Genomic DNA, 22,455 nt, shown 5'->3' on the forward strand with positions numbered 1-22,455 from the left:
TATGTTTACTGGTTGTCTATTTCTAGGCAGCAAATAAGATGTGCTGGTTTTTCCTGTGGGTTTCACTAACAACTAGGAATCTCTCATTTTTAGTCGTGGTGGGGCATCCCGACATATTTCAATAAACAACTGCAGTGGCGGTGTAGATATTCAGCTATGGGTTTGGTTTGTATCAGGGCCGTAGGCAGGAGTTTAGAAAGGCCACGAGCTAGACCCCCAACACAATCACTTTTCTCAAGATGATGTGACTATTACCAATATAACATCTCAGTCAGTCATGTCACATGGAATGGATTATTACATATGTAGTGTTGATATTGGGTAGCTAGGCTCTGACCTTGTCACAACCTCAAACAAACACCAAGCTCAGCACAGCATGGAGTGGGGAATAAGGATACTATGTACAGTACACTAACTAAGGGTTAATGCACGACGAGGTGTCCATTATCAGGAATTAATGGATGACAGGAGGGCCAGAACCGTCCCACGTGCACCAGAGATAACACCTGTATTCTTTGGGCGTTGTAGATAAAGGATTGTCTTTAGTCTAGTGAAGAGTGGGCCAGCTCAAAACGCCATACACCTTGACCTTCTTTTACAGGTGACATTTTTATTCATTATCAGAGGAAAAGCACTGGTAGAACTAATACGGTAATGATGTCTCTGTACCAAGACTATGTAACAGTCGTACAGGTAGAGAGCAGTCATAAGTAAGTGTTAATGCCCGACAAGGTGTTCATTATCAGGAATTAATTGACGACGGCGAGGTCGAAACCATCCGACGCGCAGCTCTGCCGGAGTCCATTTACTCCTGATAATGGACACCTCGAAGGGCTTCAACCTGCTTATACCAGTGGCAACTGCCAAATCATTATTTATTTTTCGAAACGGTACGGTTAACAATCAGTTTCACTGGGAACTACTTAGTTGGTGTCCTATGTCACTTTATAATGGTTCGCTGCAGGAACAAAACTATCTCTGTAACGCTTGGTTAAACCCTTAGGAGCCACATAACGACAGCCAGAGCGGAGAAGCTGGAATGTAAAGAACAGAAACAATCCAGAGAAGAGGTTGAGAAAACCCTAAAGTATATTTTTGATTTAAAAGAACCTCTAAATAAATTGAAAATACCTTGGGTATTAATCTACTAGGAAAGATTAAATCAGTGGACATGCATCTTTTTAGCCTACTGCATGTGGCTGCCATGGAGCAGGTCATGGAAACAGACAAATCCACCCAAACTAAATGCATTGCTGTCAACACTAGAACAAACTTTAGACATGGAAAAAAACTTTACAATCAAAGATCACATACACAAATGGAATAAGATAAACCCTAAAGACAATATCTGTAAAATACCCAATTTCTTACCCTACCCTAAAAGAAGAAGAAGAAGGCAAGGCAAGGCAATTTTATTTATATAGCACATTTCAGCACAAGGCAACTCAAAGTGCTTTACACAAAACATCAAACATTAAAAAACAAAGAGCAAGAAGACCTACCACACTCTTCCTCTTCCTGATGAGAGGATACGTAATGGAATAGGTTATTGTTTAATTCAATTTGCTGCTTCAGTCTTGGTCTATTATGACCATGACCTTATGATGACTAAGTATGGGATAATGTAGAGCAAGCCCTTCATTATTGTGAATTAGAACCTGGCAGGCATATTAAGGGGTTCAATTTGCAATAATGACCGTGGGGAGAGTGTTGTTTTGGTGTGCAGAAAGTGTCTTTCCGAATTGTGTCAACAAAATGTCGAGCTACACTTTGCGCAGCTTTCATAGACCTTACCTTTGGATTTGGACAGGCTGAAGTTGTGGCTAGTTGAGCTAGCATACAGCTACAAACGGACCCTAACCAAGGGCCTAACTTTGGGTTTAACACTGGGGGGTTGAGATCTCCAAATTTTTAATTTTGAACGTCAAACACTTTATTTTCTGCATTCTGTGGATATTTGTGCATGAATTTATGGTGCTAATGCATAGACGTAATTTACGGTACGATTTTACAATCCCCTAATCATCAAAACTGTCCAGTGCAACCCCCTAAAAACATATTATTATTTCCTTTACATATTTAAAGACATTTGCACCATAACTTGATGCAGATAAAGCACAAATTTTGCAGAAAAATCACCAGAATGCAGGAAATGAAGCGTTTGATATGCTCAAAATTTAAATTTTGCTTAAAAGTGGAAATCTCAAACCCCCAGTGTTAAACCCAAGTTATGCCCTTGTGCAAATGTCTTAATTTATGTAAAAGAAATGACAATAGGTGTTTGGGGTGGGTTACACTCACCAGTTTTGATTATTGTGGGGGGGGGTTTGTAACCCCTCCATCGATCCATGATGTCAGACTGACCAGCTTTTGTAATTGGCCTGATTTCTCTGCTTATTTCTTTTCAGTGGCTAGAGCTGACAGAGGAGGTAGCAGTTCATTCTCACATTCACCACATAACACAAACACATATGGACCTAACATATTTCAAAAAATGCAAGTAAAAACGGTTTTGTATGGCAGGGCACCTTTAACACTCCAGTCCATATACTGCGCCATGCCATGCAGACCTTCAGGTCCCGTTTCAGTGACCCGTTTGACAAGGATGAGTACTGCCAGCCAAAGAGGAGAAGAAATCCTAAACCAAAGGCCCCCTTCCTTAAGAAAAATGCTGTCCCAAAAGTGGAGAGCTGCAGACAGCGTGGAGGTAAGCTAATGCTATTAGCTAAAGTTTATGTGTTGACCTGGCATCAGTAAGTTACACAAACAACTTCTCCATCTTCCCATAATGTTGTCAGACACTTAGAATAATAATCTGAGTCTGTCAGCGGCAAAAACAGAACTTTAAGTGGACGCTAACTGATGCTGAACATTAGTCCTGTAGGGTGACATTACAGACCGGTTCATGGCTGCCGATTACAGCATTCTCGCTCAGTACTGGACCAATTTCAGCGATTCTTGTTCACATTGGTGACTTAGACACCAATGCATGGGAAAATGGGGAAAATGACCCTTTACAAAGTAACCCACTTTTTGGAGTGTGTTATAAATCTTGTGCAGTCACGTTATTACACTATGAATTGATTCTGGTCCCAGTCAAGTGGTCATTGCAACTGTAGTTCTTTTCCTGTTTCCAGAGTAGATCAAATACCAAGACATTCTACGAAGTTCCAGGTAGAGTATGAAGTTGTAGTTTGCAAAGAGATATTTTGATTTTGTGAAGGGGGCATTATCAAGCTAAAACGATCTCTTTAACCTCAACCCTAACGCCAACTAATTATCTTTGCAATACCGTTTTATGAACTAACTTCAGCCTAAAGAAGCCGTTTCCCTGACCACAGAGAACAGCGCTATGGGAAACACTATTAAAAGGTGAAACAGACTTCAACACAACACTGGGACAAAACATCAGCGTTAAACCCACATACTAGTGCTAGGACCAAGACACTCACTGGATTTGTCTAACTCCGACTGCTGAAGCCTCATGTTAGCTTCAGCCGAACTTTAGAATCCATTGTTTTCACAGATTTTGATTTTGTCTCTCGTTGGACTCAAGCTAAGAAGATACCACTTCACCGTCAGTATGGACAAGAGGAATGATTTCTAGCCACAAATAGTTATTTCAATGTACACAGGAGTATCCTTGTATTAAGATAGACTAGAAAAATACAAATCTACTCTTAAAGTATAATATGAATTAATTGGCTGAAACAAAAATGCTGGCATGGTCTTTAATGTGTTTATATATTAAAAGAACCAAACTCCCTGTACACTGTTAAAAGACTTGTGTACTAAAAAAGGTGCTAAAATCTAATCCAAAGTATCATTTAAATCTCCAGAGGGATCTTTAGGATTTGTCGGTGTGTCCACATTAAATATGTCTGGCCTTCTTCCTTACTGGTACAGAAACAGCTGCTGACTTCGGCGCATGATACGCTTTCTTATTCCAGCTGCTTGATGAACCTCTCTGTGCTAGTGAGCGACTTCTAGAGGTTAGCCCAAGGTTAGCCCTCTGTCTTCTGGCTGGTTGATGGAGGAAGACCTCAAGATGTCTCCAGTGGCTGCACTGCTGCTGACAGTGTGTCTGTGCAGGCAGTTTATGGGCCAGCAGGGCCAGTCCTCTCTGGTTTCACTGAGCGAAGAGAGGGCACAGCTGCAGCCACCAACGCTGAAACCCTCCCCACCCAGAGACAACTGCACTGCTGCACAAACAAGGGCCATGCTGTGTGTGTGAAAGGGCTCCAGACACACATCTCCTAATGGAGCGGATTAGGCTGTGCCGCACAACTTTGATACACTGTTCCAGGCAGCACAGTATTGACGCCTCTCTGTCCACTCACAAAAGACTGCAAGGAACTTAGACCTGCTGCCTGAAGTCCCTCCAGAACCAGACAAAGGCTGCACTCAAGCCATGGGCCAATATTTATTTGCAGATACATGCAGTTTTTGGGGCCCGGTTTTCTCGAAGGCTAGAAACATCTAAACAAGGAGTACAGATTTGTGTGATTTTTATTAATGTTGTGAAGTCCAGTTGTAGTGGTGTCTTAATGTTGTGATTTTATTGTTGGTGGTGTTTTAATGCTGTGAAATTGTATTGTTGTTGTAGCGTTGTCTTCATGTTGTGGTTCCTGTTGTCGGAGTGGTGTTTTTGTGTTGTTGTTGTTGTTGTTGTGGGTGAGTTTGAAACTTTGTGAAATTTGATTGTTGTCCTATACTTTTGTGTTAAATTTCCCTTCTGCCAGAGATGTTATTCTCGGTTTCCTGCCCAGGGACTACAGATGGAAATGAGCTTATAGTTAACTCTGGTACTGCTAAGGAGCTGTGCATTGTCCCTGTCAAATAAATAAATATTGTTGGCTCTGAACTCATTTTGTCCACTGTCAGTAAATGCTTTTGTGTTTTGTACAGCTGCCAAGTGATCAGAGAGGTGTTTGTCCCTTTACAGGGCTGATATGGTTATCAGTATTTCCATTATGTGTTTTAAAAATTTGTGCACCTGCATGACCGTGTGTTTTGAACATATTAACATTCCATTTTAGGCAGATTATAAAGATATAGATTATAAACCAACCATCGTGGACAGGTCCATCAGATATGTAGATACCTTATCTGTCCTCATATCACTAACATCAACCATCGTGGACAGGCTTTAACATCAAGCAGATTCTTTGTGTCGCATTACGTTTTTTGCAAACGGCAGTTTTCTTTACAACATTGGTGATGCAGATCATACTGTAATAGTAAAGCCACTGTATGCAGAGCCGTCAGAAAAGTGTGACTCGCTCTGAAACATTTTTTAAACGTTTTTGTAGTGTTCCCTGGACACAAACCAGTGAGAGCCATTAAAAAGAAATAAATGATTATACATTATAGTTCTGTTAATGATCATGGTGCTGCAGCCTCAGAATGGGATTAGTAGTAGTTTACTTTTTCACCCGCAGGATTGCACCTAAATGAAATTATAGGTGTAATACAATTCCAGTTTTCACCAGTAATATTATAAGTTAACTGTGATTAAATATGAAATGAATACTATGTTAATGCGTACGCATTGACTCGAGCAGCAATTTTCTCCCACACCGATTCTCTCTCTTTTGCAGCAGCAGCCGCTGTCTTGCTTTTATACGAAATGCATGTTCAAACCACAGACAGTAGGTTCAAACTCGCTGTTTGTGCGCATGAGTATTTCCGCCGACCCGTTTGTTTGTGGTTGTTACCATGGTGAATCGTAGTATCATGGCTCCATTCATGCTGCCTTTTTATTGTGATGGTGCACGCGCGTGAACATACTCAGAGTTGATTGAACCATCTCATATCAGCTGTTCTGAAACTGAAAACTCATAGTTTCCCTTCTCAGGGTAAATCAACTCAGACATCAGGGTTAGACTCAGAGTTTGTTAAACCTTCTACCTGAAACGGACCCCAGGTCTGAAAGGTGAAGCCAATGCTGAAGTGACTACATTCTCTCTAACTTCCAGCAGGGGGCGACTCCACCGGCTCCAGAAAGAAGTCTGTTTCTATAGAAGTCTATGAGAAAATGAGACTACTTCTCACTTGATTTATTACCTCAATAAATATTTTCATAATGAGTTTATGCTCTCATTCGCTAGTTTCAATTGTCCCATTTGGGACCAGGTGGGACATCAAGCAGGAGATGCTTTAGGACCTGTCAATCAGGACAGAGACTTAGCGAAGCTAACCATGCTAACACTGTGGACATTAATAGAGACCTGAACTTGTTTCGAGTGTTGTCCGTGTTTTTTCTTATCTAAACTTTGATCCTCTCACTGTGTGTTTTCACTTCATCAAAGTTTTTTGGAACATTTTGGTCGCCTTAAAATGTCTTCTTCAGCGTTCGGTAGGATCATGCCAACCAAAGCTAGCTACTTAGCGCTAGGGTTAACTGTTAACTTAAGGGACTGTTTTCCAGTTTTCAACCAGCTCTGTGTACATGAACGGCACCAGTGCTCAGAGGTTCTTGTTTAGCAGCCGGCAAATCTTGGCAAGTTTTCCTCTTTAGGTTTTAGCTTAGCACCGTACTATTGAAACCATCGACAACGCTGGCTAATTAGCTGCTTCATCCTCCCCAGCTCCACCCTCTTGTCCAAATATGGTCACTTCTGGCTCCAAAAAAACAAGATGGTGACGGCCAATTGCCAAACTCCCGGCGTCAAAACAGCAGTCCCCAAACCAATGGGTGATGTCACTGATACAACGTCCATTATTTTTACAGTCTAGGGTTAAAACTGGAAGCACATTCAAATTGAGAGTGGTGATGGTTGGTGGGAAGCAGTTGAAAAAAGGGAACTTTATAGACTGAATAGCTCTGGCAATAGCTCCAAAAAACTAAAATAAAGCAATAAATCTTAGGAAATCCAAAGTGTAGATCACAATTTTTTTGACGTGACAGCATCACCTTGCTAGTGTTATGCAAAAGCTTTGCACAGCTCAAGTACAAATGTGTCAAAGACACTGAAGTGACAATGTAACAATTTCAAATTTTACTTGTCTTTGTTGTCTCAGAAAAAGTTGCGATTGACAATATAATCATCTCTGTCAGTCAAATTTTAAAATATTTATTTATGTATTACAGTTCTGAGTGAATCCCAGAATACATCTTTTGGTTATATCACTGTCATCTGACCCAGATGATGTAATAACACAAGTACACAGCCTATGATGTAAACCACGCTTCTTTATTATCATAAGACATTGTATTTGTTTCTTAAATGAACATAAAACTGACAATTACCATCAACAATCATACGCCTTAGGACCTTAGCTAATGTTAGCAATTCATTGTGATTAAAAAAAGAAAAGGTGATTAAAAAACTGCGATTAGACAATAATTTAATAATTGTTACAGGCCTACACTGAAGCTTCACTAAAAAAGCAGTACACATTATAGTCATGTCCAATAAAAAATCTGGGCAAGAACCAACTCATTCATTGTTTTCTAATATAATGGGATTTTTTTTATGTCAATTTCAGCATACAGTGTTGTTTGTTTTATGACTTTGTTTGAGGGGCTATAGAAAAGAAGAGGGCAGAAGCAGCCCCCTCCCATCGGGGCTGACTGGCTGTGCCTGACTAAACAACAGCTGAAGCTGCCGAGGTCAGGCTATAGCTGACTCTAATGGCTGTTGACAAAGTACAGCTTAGACTGATTATTGTATACACCTCTGACCACATAGTGTTTACTCTGCCCATGATGTGCTAACGTGACTGTCACACTGAGGACTTAAGAAACGTTGGACTCGTGGTGGTATAGGATGAAAAACAACCTCCCTGACTGGATGAAAGCTGTTTTGCAGCCGACTCTTTGAGTATGTCAACGTTAACCATCATAAAATAAATTCTCAACATGTGGGACACACTACTTATGTAGCCCATTAGTGAGCACATATTCTGTGACAGCAGTATCGACTGGAAGATATAGCAGAAAATATTTTAAGTATAATAATAAATTATTTTATTTTAAGTTTGAATTCTTTACTCAAAAGCATCTGACTCTTCTGGATGGCTAAGTGAAACCTCTACGAAAACACATCTGAGAGAGAGAGAGACAGAGAGAGAGAGAGAGAGAGAGAGAGAGAGTGTGTGAGTATTGTCTGATTGTGTTGGCCATGCTGTGTTTTGTCAGCTGTGTATCTCCGGCAATGTGAGCGGACTTTCCCCTCGCGAGAGAAACACCACACAGTGTGTGTCATCCCATAGCATGCACAGCAACATTGCAATTCATCAGCTTCAGGGCAAATCTCTGGACCCAGTCTATCACTCTGTGGTACACATCTTTAGTGTAGTATTTTATAGGACAGGGTTGGGTGGTTTTCTCTCCAAGAGAGACGTGATACTCACTGGTATCTCTTTATCTATAAGGCCCTTTATGGAAGACTACCATACTACCTTACAGAACTTGTTTGTCATTCAGAGGGACATTATCAGACTCACTGTGCTGACTGGCTTTTACTTTGTGTTCCACGAGCTCAGTCTCAACTTGGAAAAACTGCTTTTAGTGGTAGTGCGCCTGACTCCTGGAACAAATTACAGCACTTCCTTAAAATCAAGTAATTTGTGCCATTTTAGATTAGATTTGATTTTGAACCTCCAAACTTCTACTTGTAACTGCTTTAAATAGCTGGATTTTCTTCTACATCCTAGTTATCCTAATGTATTATGAAATCATTTTTCCAACTCAGAAAGTTTTGGTGTCTTTCTATTTTTCTTATGAGGGTGTTGTTTCTTTTCGGTGCCGTTTAGTTTTTGTGTCCCCTTTCTGTTTGTGATTGACTCGATGTCATTGTAAACGAGGGTTGCCCCTCAATGATCTGTCAAGTTTAAATAAAGGTTGAATGAATGAATAAAGAACCTCACTAACACACTAAAAAAGTTTATTTTTATTTTCTGTCAGCAATACATATTATTTCAAGTTGTGTCAACAGCATAAAAAACGTTTTGACTATTATAATTGCAAGTTGCCAGTTGATATTAATTGTTATAAAAACTTGGTAATTAGTTGTAAAGTCTTAGCATAGTTGTTAGGAAATCTTAATATTAATAGTTATTAAAAACTTGGTAATTAGTTGGAGGGACAAATTATTTTGGATTATATTATGGTTAACGTTGGCAACACAGAAAGAGTTGTTAAAACTCAAAATAATTCATGCAACTAGTTCACTCGTTATTTTAAGTTGGTACAACTAAGCAGTTTTTACAGTGCATGGGCTGTACATCCATACAAATTGTATCTCCACATCATCACTTTATTCCATAGCTGATTCTGATGTTAAATAAGGTCATCATACAGAGATGTTTGTCACTTTCACTTGTTATGTTTAGCACACACTGCTGAGCTGCCCAGTTGGAAGCTACTCATCAGTCCTAAGGACGTTAGGGGTGGGAATCACCAGAGGACTCACCATACGATATCATCACAATACTTATGTCACAATATGATATTATTGCCATTTATTATTTATATTAAACATGCAATATTCTGCGATATATTGCAATTAATTACCTTTTTTTCAACAAAATTTAAAAATGATGTGCCCAAAAGGAAACTTTGTCAACATCTGTGTTTTTTTAGGATACTTTTTGGGGTTTTTCCACCTTTAATGGACAGGAAAACTAGGTGAGAAAGGAGAGAGAGAGAGAGAGAGAGAGAGAGAGAGAGAGAGAGAGAGAGAGAGAGACAGAGAGAGAGAGAGAGAGAGAGAGAGAGAGAGAGAAGACATGCAGAAAATAGTCACAAGTCAGATTCAAACCCTGGATCTCTGCATCGAGGCATAAACCTCTATGTTTATGTGCGCCTGCGCTGAACCAACCCAGCCACGTCAACATCTGTTTTATCTAAAAAGATACATTTCTCTGTTTGTTCATCTCACTTCAATTTTAATGCTGCAAAATGGGATTGTCAAGCAGAAAAACTGACCAACACATATATAGTAATAGATCAATACAGTATTGCCACGGAAAATATCGCGATACAATGCTGTATCGATTCCCCCCCCCCCACCCCTAAAGGACATAATAATACATTAGCACTCAGAAGTCATGCTCACTCACACACTTTAGCTCTTTTCAGCATTTTTACTTAAACTGACACTTTCAGTGCTTTCATTTGAACCTACTTGCAACCACTACTATACAGCCAAATTATAAAAGCTCCAAAGAATCAGTCATTTGGGCATTTAATCCTTTGTCGTTGGAAGTGTTTTAACTACCACTTTTCAGCAGAAGCAAGTGAATGTGCATTTTGAAAACTGAACCTTTTCAGTTCTACTACTACAGCCTCTTGAATGACAGTCTGACAGAAGCCATCATGGACAGACTGGAACAGAACAGATTAGCAGCCATTGTAACAAGACTAGGTAGAAACCTATAGGGCTGGACCATTTATGGTCAACGTACTTAATTGTGGCCAAATTGTTACAGGATTATTCAGTGGTGGCTATAATTCTTGGATTTTGCATTTTCATCTTCAATTTTCTGTGGTGGACCCAGTAATATGTGTTCCTAAGGTGTACTGAAGTATTACATGACATGGTTAAGTACAGCCCGATCCGGCAGGGGAGAGTTCTATCCCGACAAGGCGCCTCTCTTTAAACTGCCTGTCTCTCTTAGTTACGCTGTTATAGTTCTAGACTGCCGGGGGACTTCCTTCCTTTTACACACTGAGCTGCTCTCTCCTCTCCCTCTCCATTTGTGTGCATCCCGTCCCAGAAATGCTTGTTACTAACCTAGCACTGGGGAGTTTACTCCCCAGAGTCCTTATGTTTTTTCCACCCAGCATATTTCCTTGGAGTACGTTGACACCAAGATCTTGGTTGCAGCTGTCGTCGTGGTCCTGCTGCACTCCCTGATACACCCTGCTAAGCTCTGCGGTGCCCTGCAATGTCATGCTGCGTCCTGCTGCTTCCTGCTACGTCCATCCATGCTCTGCTGGGCCACGCTACATCCTGTAACGCCCTGCAGCGCCCTGATATGACATGAACTACTACGACTACCATTTGAAGTCACTGTTCCGTTATTATTTTGTGACTATTACTGCCACTGTTCATCACATCCCCAACCGGCACCGTCAGACACCGCCTACCAAGAGCCTGGGTCTGTCCCAGGTTTCTCCCTAATAAGGAGTTTTTCCTCGCCACTGTCGCACTGCTTGCTCTTGGGGGAATTATTAGAATTGTTGGGTCTTTGTAAATTATAGAGTGTGGTCTAGACCTACTCTATCTGTAAAGTGTCTCGAGATAACTCTTGTTATGATTTGATACTATAAATAAAATTGAATTAAGTTTGAGACACATAATTGAAGATTTAATTAATAAATAATGTAATTGTAACCCACCCCAAATTGGCTGGTTGTGTTTAAAAAAATTATCAGGGATGATATGATTATGTGATCAATATTTGTCACCATAATAGGACATTTTGTACATTCATCCAAGCTAATTTGAACTGAAGCTAAAATATTCCTTCAGATATAATACATGAAAAACACAAAGTATGAGTTTCCTATTTTCATTTATTAATCAGACACAAATAGCTCAGGTTATGCCACTTTGTTTTAACTGAGTCATTTTAATTCTCAACACTTTTCAGCAGTGGCAAACACTTTGCAGTAATGCCCACTAGGTGGCAGCTGCACAGCGCTGGTGTCGTTCTTTTCCTTAACCTGTTGCAGAGGAAGAAACGGCGAACAGTTAGCTCTGAAAGAAAAAAAAAGGAAATAACATCCTGAAAAGTGATTTATTTTTCTTTCTTTTGATGGTGGTGTCTGAAAACTTTTATCTGTTGACATAGGTAAGCTCATATACCGTGTTTATTCCTCACTGTTATCCTGTACAAGTTTGAAACTACGATGTTACCGTAGGCTACAGTTGAAATGAGGGAGAGACTACTAGTTCTGAAGGAAGCGTGGGTCTTGTTTTCAATGTCAAAGTATTTGCTAAAACTGTTTATAGTGTTTATGCATATTATTAGTTAAGATTGACAACTTATGTGGCCAATGTTAAATTATATCTGCCGTGTTGAGTTCAGAGTTTTAGCTCATGATGTGCCTGTGTATATTGCTGTAGTCTGATCTAAACGTAATTAAGATGGCGCAGCACTGGCGTTGTTTTTTTCATTCCCTTAACCTGTTGCAGAGGAAGAAATGGCGAACAGTTAGCTCTGAAAGAAAAAAAAGGAAATAACATCCTGAAAAGTGATTTATTTTCCTTTCTTTTGATGGTGGTGTCTGAAAACTTTTATCTGTTGACATAGTACTGTGGGACTGTGTGGTGGATGGTGAGAGACAGCGCGGGTGCGACGGAGGAGCCGTGTGCTTCCATTCTGCTAGCCGTAGCAGGAGAGAGAGAGCGTGGTGGACAGCGGGCTGGACTCTGAACTTCAGGCCTGAGTTTGGATTTCCATTTCTACTATCTCACCAGTAAGGTCTTTCCCTCCCGTGGATTTGGAGGATCGTGTCGGATACCTTTTTTTTTTTTGACTGAGCTCAAACAGGTACTTGGATTGTGCACAACTAAATTTAAGAGACTATTGCTGCAGTAAAACTTAAAAATTGTGGTTTCTGGCCAGAACATATTTTGTTGACAAATGTATTTTGGGGTGGGAAATGGGTGTGTAATATGCATTGTTGATCATTTTCAATAATACTATTTTTTTTTTAAAGAGTTTCTGTGTGTTGGTGTTTTCATTCTCTGTGTGAAGTCAATAATCATCTACAGCCAAAGACAAATTAGTATTAAGTGTCAGTGCATTTGATATCTATCTTATCTTTATCCCTCAAACCAGGACATTACTAAAAAGTATTGAAGTAATGATCCCAGACCTTGAGTTGTTTTTGCAGGTAAATGTTGAAGGCTGATTAGAACCTGGTTACATAATCATGCTATTTCTTTGGTGTTCTGGATTGCTCATCTAAAGTGTTATTGTTACTTTGTTAGACAGACCAGTCCTAGGTTTCAACTCATGACAATTAAGAACCACAGCCTCTTGAGCTGCAGCAGTAAACTGAAACTTACACTGTACATTAACTACCATCGTATTTATACATATATGGTGGGGCATCGATGTTAAAGTAATAGCCCCCCTGGTAACTGAAGTGAAACTTAACTTCCACTGGCATTGTTTCTTCCTACTTTCTTATGGTTCTATATTAAAGATACGTTCTCCTTTATTATAATGTGTACTCCTTTCTGTTATTTGTTGAGTTTTAATACATCAACACTAGGGATGTGCATCTCTGGTGTCAGGCCAGTGTGATACACATCTCTAGGCATTGCCAATGATCTGTTACATTAAAGATACATATGCAGCAACTATGCAGTACGATCCGATTCACCCACTATTGCGATGGAATACGATTCAACACGATTTGATTCAACACAATGACATTTCATGCGATACAATGCAATGCAAAATAACACAATCCTATGCAATTCAATATAGTACTGAGAGTTTGATTTTATTTCTTTGGTTCATCCTGCCTGCAGACTGCATAGCACTTTCACAAGTTGGTAGACATACTTTGACTTTCATTAAAAGCATACCTATTACTATTATATGACTGGCCGCGCATTGCTTGTGGTCCAGCCAAAAAGGTATCAAACTGAATTTTACTGGCAGTCTACACACTGGGAATACTTCATTGCATAGTAAACCTACCCACACTGGCATGTTCTCAACACAATACTGAAGACACCAAACATGAGCAAGAAAGCAACTATCTGCAACATGTAACTAATTAGTGGCACTAATCTTTCCTTAGTTTCATTCTCACAACACTGCAGTTGGTGGTCTACAAAAGTGCGTGCGTGCGTGCGTGTGTTTTTTGGCAGGTGCCAGTTATTAGACCCATTAAAGTCTCTCTGGAACTATTAGTTCAGTCTTTATCTGGTGAGTCCCAAACTACTTTTAACAGGAACAGGTGGTGCATTTTGAAGAGCTGTATATACTGTGTTGTACAACGGGCAGTGTGCAATTTTGTTGGCTTGTGCCAGTCTCTGCATGCAATATGAGCATGTCCACGCAGAGTGATGCAACAGTCTGTGTCTGTGTACTGTATTTATGTATGTATGTATGTATGCAATATGTTGTGTTGAATTCTTTAAACAGCAGATTTGTCAGTTTGTTTGCCGAAGACAAATTTCCTTTGGGATAATAAAAATCTATCTATCTATTTATCTAGCAATGAAATTACAAGGGAGCCATCCACAGAATATACAGTGCCTTGCGAAAGTATTCGGCCCCCTTGAACGTTTCGACCTTTTGCCACATTTCAGGCCTCAAACATAAAGATATAAAACTGTAATTTTTTGTGAAGAATCAACAACAAGTGGGTCCCAATTATGAAGTGGAATGAAATTCATTGGCTATTTCAAACTTTTTTAACAAATAAAAAACTGAAAAAGTGGGCGTGCAAAATTATTCAGCCCCTTTACTTTCAGTGCAGCAAACTCTCCAGAAGTTCAGTGAGGATCTCTGAATGATCCAATGTTGACCTAAATGACTAATGATGATAAATAGAATCCAGCTGTGTGTAATCAAGTCTCCGTATAAATGCACCTGCTCTGTGATAGTCTCAGAGGTCCGTGTAAAGCGCAGAGAGCATCATGAAGAACAAGGAACACACCAGGCAGGTCCGAGATACTGTTGTGGAGAAGTTTAAAGCCGGATTTGGATACAAAAAGATTTCCCAAGCTTTAAACATCCCAAGGAGCACTGTGCAAGCGATAATATTGAAATGGAAGGAGTATCAGACCACTACAAATCTACGAAGACCCGGCCGTCCCTCTAAACTTTCAGCTCATACAATGAGAAGACTGATCAGAGATGCAGCCAAGAGGCCCATGATCACTCTGGATGAACTGCAGAGATCTACAGCTGAGGTGGGAGACTCTGTCCATAGGACAACAATCAGTCGTATACTGCACAAATCTGGCCTTTATGGAAGAGTGGAAAGAAGAAAGCCATTTCTTAAAGATATCCATAAAAGGTGGTTTAAAGTTTGCCAAAAGCCACCTGGGAGACACACCAAACATGTGGAAGAAGGTGCTGTGGTCAGATGAAACCAAAATCGAACTTTGTGGCAACAATGCAAAACGTTATGTTTGGCGTAAAAGCAACACAGCTCATCACCCTGAACACACCATCCCCACTGTCAAACATGGTGGTGGCAGCATCATGGTTTGGGCCTGCTTTTCTTCAGCAGGGACAGGGAAGATGGTTAAAATTGATGGGAAGATGGATGGAGCCAAATACAGGACCATTCTGGAAGAAAACCTGATGGAGTCTGCAAAAGACCTGAGACTGGGACGGAGATTTGTCTTCCAACAAGACAATGATCCAAAACATAAAGCAAAATCTACAATGGAATGGTTCACAAATAAACATATCCAGGTGTTAGAATGGCCAAGTCAAAGTCCAGACCTGAATCCAATCGAGAATCTGTGGAAAGAACTGAAAACTGCTGTTCACAAACGCTCTCCATCCAACCTCACTGAGCTCGAGCTGTTTTGCAAGGAGGAATGGGCAAAAATGTCAGTCTCTCGATGTGCAAAACTGATAGAGACATACCCCAAGCGACTTACAGCTGTAATCGCAGCAAAAGGTGGCGCTACAAAGTATTAACTTAAAGGGGCTGAATAATTTTGCATGCCCAATATTTCAGTTTTTTATTTGTTTAAAAGGTTTGAAATATCCAATAAATTTCGTTCCACTTCATGATTGTGTCCCACTTGTTGTTGATTCTTCACAAAAAATTACAGTTTTATATCTTTATGTTTGAGGCCTGAAATGTGGCAAAAGGTCGAAAAGTTCAAGGGGGCCGAATACTTTCGCAAGGCACTGTAATTACAGCTTTGCATTGTGTAATAAAAGGCAATGGTTCAAGATTGCCAAAGGACTCGGACCCCCTTGGGATCCCATACCCACTTCCTTTGTCAAGGACCGCCCTCATCAAAATCACCAGTGACCTCCTCATCGCTGCTGACTAAGGACCCATCAGTATCCTCACTCTTCTGGACCTCTCTGCAGCCTTCGACACCGTCTCTTACACCGTCTTCCTAAGCCATTCAGTTTATCGGAATAGCTTAGCCTCCCCGGCGCAGCTCTCTCCTGGTTCCAGTCATCTCTCCAACAGGAAAGAGACTCCAGTTCCACCCTGGGCCCAGCCAACCAAGGTGTTCCCCCAGGCTCTGTGCTCGGACATATCTCTTTACAATTTACATGCTCCCCCTTGGTAAGATCATCCGTCCCATTGGACTTAGCTTCCACTGCTATGCCGATGACACCTAGCTGAACCTCAAGACAAAAAAAACACCTATTCCCCACGGCCTATGGACTCAATCCTGTTATCCCCAGCAAACACTGCTACCACTTTTTTTGTTATTTGTTCTGCCTTTATTCATGTAAAGTGCACTTGGGTCCCTTGAAAGGTGCTATAAAAATTATTATTAATTATTATTAAAGTTTACTAGTGGGTCTGCATATGTAACTCTGGTTAGAGACTGCAGATGGAACGGATACCTCCTGCCTTTAGCTGTCAGTGTTGGGAGTATAGCTTTACAAAAGTAATGCAATGACAATCTCAGTAATGCGTGTTACTGGAATTATAGCAAATACCTTTCTCTACGCGCCTCCGATACTACTCCGAAGCTAATCCTTGTCACTCTCCCACTCTCCCATCATGCTATTTTTTTGGTGTTCTCGATTGCTCAATTTAAGTGTTATTGTTACTTTGTTAGACAGACCATGGGTCTCATATATAAAATTGTGCGTAGGATCCTTACTAAAAGTGTACGTACGCCCAAAAGCCAAAAATGGCGTACACCCAAAAAATTCAGAAATTCAGATTTATAAAACCGTGCGTATGCACATCTGTATGCAATGTTCCCTTTATAAATCACAGATTACCCACAAGTGTGCGTACCTGAATCAGCCTCTTATCCCGCCCTGTACACGCCCATTTTTAACCATAAATAGTCAATGCAAAGCACAGCTGCTTGCCATCACTGCGCTATCGTCATCGTGTAAAGCCCGCCTCAACGGTTGTGATTGGTGTAAAGCCCGCCTAAACAGTTGTGATTGGTGTAAAGCCCGCCTCAACGGTTGCGACTGGTGTAAAGCCCGCCTCAACGGTTGTGATTGGTGTAAAGCCCGCCTCAACGGTTGCGACTGGTGTAAAGCCCGCCTCAACGGTTGTGATTGGTGCCTCGATTTGGAAAAATTGGAAATGGGTTTGAATGGGCTCCTGGCCAGACTGACTTGCAGAGCAAATCTCAAATTTGCCGGAAGTTTGTCAGGGTTTTCCCAGGCTAATACATGGCCAATTTTAGACCCAATTTAGGGGGGCTCAAGCTCAATGTTTAATATCTTGTGTTGCTGTCGCAGATGCTATGCACCTGTAACCCAGTCAAGAACAGGGTCAACAGAAACTTAGTTTTGGCCAATCGGAGGAGGTTGTGCCAGACTCCCTCCTTTGGCTGAGTCTCTATCTGACCTGTCAGAGGGAGAGCAGGAGACGGTTGGGAAGTTTAACGATGGTAGTCCCCAGTGAAGAAGTTGGTCATTTCATGGTGCAGATTAGAACCCAAATTGAAACGTAAGCAACTAAAATTGCTGAATGTTAGAACATTGTGTCATATTGGTCGTTATTACTGAGACTTATGAAGTGTCAGGTTTAGTTCCATCATAGTGTCAAAAAACGTTATCTGACATTGTTGTTCAGTAGCTAGCTCAGAGATTACGGCTAATGACATTACCGATTTATCAGGGGGGGTTAACACTTTTGCAAGGCACTGTATCCATGTCACATTCTAATTAGGGGTAAAGGTAATGATCCTAGAATCGCCATATATATACTTTGCTCCCAGATTGCATAACACTGCCACACCCACACTCTGCTCCCACAGGGGGGTGCACAGTAGAGGAAATGATCTCAATGGGCCCCGGAAAAATGCCAGTTGGCCAACGCTGGAGTGCGGAACTTTATTGCTACTATAAATATAATATTATCAAACAAATCTCCCACGACTGTCAATTGCAGAAGAATGTCCATATGCCTTCCATCCGGACACTAACATGACTGAGAAAAACAGAAAGACTGCTGCACCCACTTCTGTTCCCATGGTGGCAGCAGCTTCCCTCCTAAAACCTTAGGTGTACAGTTAGATTTACAGTTATAGTAGGCATTTAAGGGATAGGCCTATTCATATTCTCTAGGTGTCATTGTATTTTAATTTTTCATCCAAAAAGAAAAGAAATTCAATGTTTTCCAACCAGAAAGTTATCCCTGGCATGTAGAGCATTTAGATCATTCTACTGCTTTTGGACAGTGGTGGCTGAAGTATTTGATTCTTCCCTTAAGTAAAAGTAATACCATCACACTGCCAAAACACTCTGGAACAATAGTAAACCGGTAGCCCACGCATCTTCAGCAGGGCATGAAATGCTTTTTTCTTATAAAAATAACAATAAATACAATATATATATTGCATTTCTTGTTAATGTTATATTAATGTTTAATTTGTATGTTTGTTTATGTATGCAACTTTCACCAAGGAAACTTCCACATAAGTTTACTTATTGTGGCAATAAAAATCTTTTCTGATTCTGATTTATCTTTCGTTCGATTCCTGCTGACAGAGGCTGTGGAGTTTCTCACGCAGGCACAAACCCAGCAAACAGCAGGTCTGTGACGCTTTATTCATACCCATCCTCAGCTTTAATAAAACATAATGATAGATATCTGATTTACATCAACATATCCGCAGTTAAACAATCCGTAGCCTACACACCTACTGAATCCCGGTTGGTCTGTGGTCAGACCGTAAGTTTGGAGAGAAACGTTTACCTTATCTGTGAGAGAATAATGGCCCCCCCTTGGCTCATGGGTCCCTCCTTTGTTGCAGATGGTGATATATATCTATATATATCCAGTAGCTATTAATGAGAAATGATCCCAGAAGACATTTAGCGCGCTGCTTCTCGCTGTGTTCACTCCGCGTCTCATCAACACACGGACAAACTTTACTTCTCCTCCAAACACTGGCCCGGACTGCTGCCGTGACGTCACCAGCCTCTCCACCAATGACGGCGCAGCCCAGCATGTTTCACTCAAATGTAAGTAACAGCCTATGGAGCATTGATTTGCTCGATTACGTATCGCGTATTTTTAATTCATGTATGACTACGCAAGATCAAATATTTCCAGTGGTGGAATGTAACTAAGTACATTTACTCCAGTACTGTACTTCAGTCCAAATGTTGAGGTACTTGTACCTTACTTGAGTCTTTTCTTTCCATGCCACTTTCTACTTCTACTCCGCTACATTCCAGAGAGAAATATTGGACTTTTTACTCCATTACATTCATCTGTTCCAGCTTTAGTTACTAGTTACTTTAGTTACTCCGCTACATTCATCTGTTCCAGCTTTAGTTACTAGTTACTTTAGTTACTCTGCTACATTCATCTGTTCCAGCTTTAGTTACTAGTTACTTTAGTTACTCCGCTACATTCATCTGTTCCAGCTTTAGTTACTAGTTACTTTAGTTACTCCGCTACATTCATCTGTTCCAGCTTTAGTTACTAGTTACTTTAGTTACTCCGCTACATTCATCTGTTCCAGCTTTAGTTACTAGTTACTTTAGTTACTCCGCTACATTCATCTGTTACAGCTTTAGTTACTAGTTACTTTAGTTACTCCACTACATTCATCTGTTACAGCTTTAGTTACTAGTTACTTTAGTTACTCCACTACATTCATCTGTTACAGCTTTAGTTACTAGTTACTTTAGTTACTCCGCTACATTCATCTGTTACAGCTTTAGTTACTAGTTACTTTAGTTACTCCGCTACATTCATCTGTTACAGCTTTAGTTACTACCCCACTAACACAGAACGTTTAGGGAACGTTGGGGAACGTTAGTTTTTGGTTCTCTAAAGGTTAGTTCGAACCAAACCAAAAACTAACGTTTAGGGAACGTTCCCTCATGGTTATAACGTTCCCTAAACGTTAGGGGAACCAACCAACGGGAACGTTCTCCTGTGGTTGCACTGTTACCTCCACACAATGTTCCCGTTTGGTAGTTTTTGGTTGTTTTTGGTTGTTCTGAGTGCGGTTTTGAAATGTTTATTTAAACCAGCTCCATTTACGTTTTTTTACATTTATCTGTTACAGCTTTAGTTACTAGTTACTTTAGTTACTCCACTACATTCATCTGTTACAGCTTTAGTTACTAGTTACTTTACACATTCAAATCTCTGCACACAGAACACGTGTAGTTTATAAAATCTGATGTTTGATTCTAAATGAAACTAGCCGACAATATGTTATGACCTGGCTCTTAGGCCACAACAAAGAGGAGACACACCATGATAAAGTTTAACAAAAATGTACTTTATTAAATCAAATCAAACCGAATTAGACCAAATAAAAGGATTATTAAGGTGTGGAGTGGGTCAGTCAGTATTGTCAGTGGTGTAAGTGTGCATGAGTGATGAGTGTGCGTGAGTGAAAAGTGCAAGAAAAGCATAAAGGTAAACTTAACCTCATAAACAAACCAAAAGGGAAACCAACGAAACCAGGGAGAACAGGACAGACACAGGCAGCGAGACCAGAGGCCTGTACTATGAATCCAGATCAACATGCCCTGGATTTATTTCAGTTCCCCGGTTTCACCTAAAGGCGCTGACACACCAAGCCGATAATCGGCAGTCGGACAGTCTGTTCGGTGTGTTCCGTGCCATCTTCAGTTTTGGCCGACCTGACTTGCTGGGTCGGAGGGCGGGCAGTCAGACTCAATGATCAATCTGATTGGTGGAGTGCTAACCCGGAAATGACAAGCGGGATGAGCGTGACTAGAATCTCTCAAAATCTGAGGAAAATCTTTTAAACTGACCTTGAAATTAAATGAAGACAGTTTCAGCAACTGCACAGCCTATTTCTCTCTTAAAATGTTTTCAGAAACACGTTCCGGTGAACTATCTTCGTAAAATATGAGATTGTATTCTGAACGAGCCACCATTATGCCCGGTTGAAAAATCCGGGAGCAGCCAGACCCACATGACATGTTCGTCCAATCTTAACCAAGGGCTTAACCTAACAACCACAGTCCTTCAAAAACTGTGTCAGGACAGTGGTTAACAACTAGTTCATTCAACCCAGGTATTCCCAATCCAGTGCATTCACATAAAAGAGGCGGGGTTTGCACAGCGTGACCAATCGCAAACATCTACCAGAGCCACATAAGAAGAGCAAATTATAATTCTACAAAAATATGAAGAACACAGACACGGTTTTACAGGCAAAACGCAATACAGTCGCTGCTTCCTAAAACAGGAAGGAAAGCTGGCAAAAAATAGCCAATGCTGTAAATGTGTAAATTACAATGCTTATCATCAACCCATCAGTCAGGACCAAGATCTGACCATAATTACACTTGTGCTTTCCATAAACTGTCATTGCTTTAGACTTTTATTTCAGTTGCAACCCTGGCAGTGGGAAGCCATCGTGAGAGCAAATAAAAAACATAAAAACATAATTCAAACCGATGTGTGGCATTGGCGACATACGACTCAAGAAGCCAACAGATAGCCGATAGGTAATTCCCTCCGCTGAAAATCTATATCTTTCATAAAATTACCAATCAGGGAATGTTAATGGGGTTGTCGGCACACCTCTCTCTCTCTCTCTCTTCCTCTCTCTCTCTGCACCGAGCTCCACCAGATCTTCTAAGAACGGTGACGCCGTTATCAATCGAGTATTGATTGGTCAGTAGGCGGTGCTTTAACACCGGTTGATCTCTAATCTCCAATTTAACCTGCATGAGTTACCACGGCGATTTAACCCGGTAACAAGTGATCCACCGTTGTGATACACAAAACCCTGGGTTGAACCTGAAGTGACCTCGTTAACGCCAATTCTTGCTTCGTAGTACAGGCCTCAGAGGGCTATTTCACAAAAGATAGCGGATTAAGCCGGGATTTCCCAGTTATCCTGGATTTATAAATTCTGCTTTTGTGAAACAGCCCCCAGAGCTACACTGCAGCCAGGCTTAAATAGCCTGGGCACACTCAGGTGTTCCAGGTTCCTCTGACGAGCTCCTGCTGAGTCAAAGAGACAGGTGAACAGCCAGACACAGCAGGGGTCAGAACAGCCTACAAGTCCAGCCACGGTGCCTCTGCTAAATAGTCTCAGGAAAGAACTTGTTTTGGTGGAACATGTGGACATTCAAAAGTAGTTTTAGTCGTCCAACAGAAAACTCAGATTGGACAGATAGTCTAGCTAGCTGTCTGGATTTACCCTGCAGAGATCTGAGGAGCAGTTAACCATAGTCCTCACAAATCCACCAGAGGTTAGAACGCCAACACAGAGACAGAGGGAGGGGACGGACATCCGGCTGAAAAGAAGGACATCAGGTGGAATTTCCGGCAGCACCGGAACTATC

General features: G+C 40.9%; 1 protein-coding gene across 1 annotated transcript in view; it reads right to left on the reverse strand.

Annotated features, from left to right (window-relative positions):
* The window catches only part of megf10 (multiple EGF-like-domains 10), a 105,787-nt gene extending 86,710 nt beyond the window's left edge, over positions 1–19,077 (reverse strand). Inside the window, exon 1 of the mRNA XM_039779104.1 lies at positions 18,860–19,077. The gene's annotated coding sequence lies outside the window, so the exon portion shown is untranslated. The remainder of the gene's footprint in view (positions 1–18,859) is intronic.
* Positions 19,078–22,455: the final 3,378 nt, after the last annotated feature.

The sequence above is a fragment of the Perca fluviatilis genome, chromosome 17, assembly GCF_010015445.1.
Source record: "Perca fluviatilis chromosome 17, GENO_Pfluv_1.0, whole genome shotgun sequence".
Taxonomy (NCBI): Eukaryota; Metazoa; Chordata; class Actinopteri; order Perciformes; family Percidae; genus Perca; species Perca fluviatilis.